The sequence below is a fragment of the Eimeria mitis genome, genomic scaffold (assembly GCF_000499745.2).
Source record: "Eimeria mitis Houghton genomic scaffold, Emh_scaff2176, whole genome shotgun sequence".
Taxonomy (NCBI): domain Eukaryota; phylum Apicomplexa; class Conoidasida; order Eucoccidiorida; family Eimeriidae; genus Eimeria; species Eimeria mitis.
In genome coordinates, this window is record NW_013570502.1 from 1 (window position 1) to 618 (window position 618).

Below are 618 nucleotides of genomic sequence, written 5' to 3' on the forward strand. Positions count from 1 at the left end.
TATATATATACATATATATATATATATATATATATATATATATATATATATATATATATATATATCTTTACAACCTGCTATAGAGAGATACACAAAGGCCGAAACAGTCGGCTCTGAAGGAGAAACAAAAAGAAACAAAAAAACAGGAATACTGTTCAGGTGTACATAAAAAACCAAAGGCAGACAGACAGCTCGGGTGTATATACAAATCAAATGGAACACAGATAAATAACTCGGCTACTGTTTCACGCAATGCAAATCGATGCACCGCAGGTGAATAAGCCTGGCCCTCTATACCCCTCTATTGAATATAATTTCATTAATTTTATTTCCTTTTTCGTCTATCAAGCTGTGAAACTCCTCCTCAAGCTGCTCTACATGCAACCGACCGACATGAGGGAAAATACCGACGGCCAGCGGCAGCCCTACATTCAAACAGCCGTAGATTACAGCCAACTCTGTGAACACCTGAAAGCAAAAGAAACAAATAATAAAATAATAATAAATTACAAAATAATATATTTTCATCATCTATAACATTAATAAATTATTTTTATTTCAAGGATCCCGCGGAGAAGGGAGAGATGCCGACGACAGCATGTGAATATGAATTTTGTT